The sequence below is a fragment of the Pygoscelis adeliae genome, unplaced genomic scaffold (assembly GCF_000699105.1).
Source record: "Pygoscelis adeliae isolate BGI_AS28 unplaced genomic scaffold, ASM69910v1 Scaffold47, whole genome shotgun sequence".
In the NCBI taxonomy this organism is placed as follows: domain Eukaryota; kingdom Metazoa; phylum Chordata; class Aves; order Sphenisciformes; family Spheniscidae; genus Pygoscelis; species Pygoscelis adeliae.
The window spans coordinates 1,458,471-1,458,757 of NW_008825255.1; positions in this window are offsets into that span (position 1 = coordinate 1,458,471).

Here is a 287-nt window from a genome sequence, read left to right on the forward strand (position 1 = left end):
CTTCCTTCTTCTTCCCCCAGCTTTATATACTGAGCATGACGTCCCATGGTATGGAATATCCCATTGGCCAGTTTGGGTCAGCTGTCCTGGCTGTGTCCCCTCCCAGCTTCTTGTGCACCTCCAGCCTTCTCCGTTGGTAGAGCACGAGAAACTGAAAAGTCCTTGACTAGTGTAAGCACTACCTAGCAACAACTAAAACATCGGTGCCTTATCAATTTTGTTCCCATCCTAAATCCAAAACACAGCACTGTACCAGCTACTAGGAAGGAAATTAACTCTATCCCTGC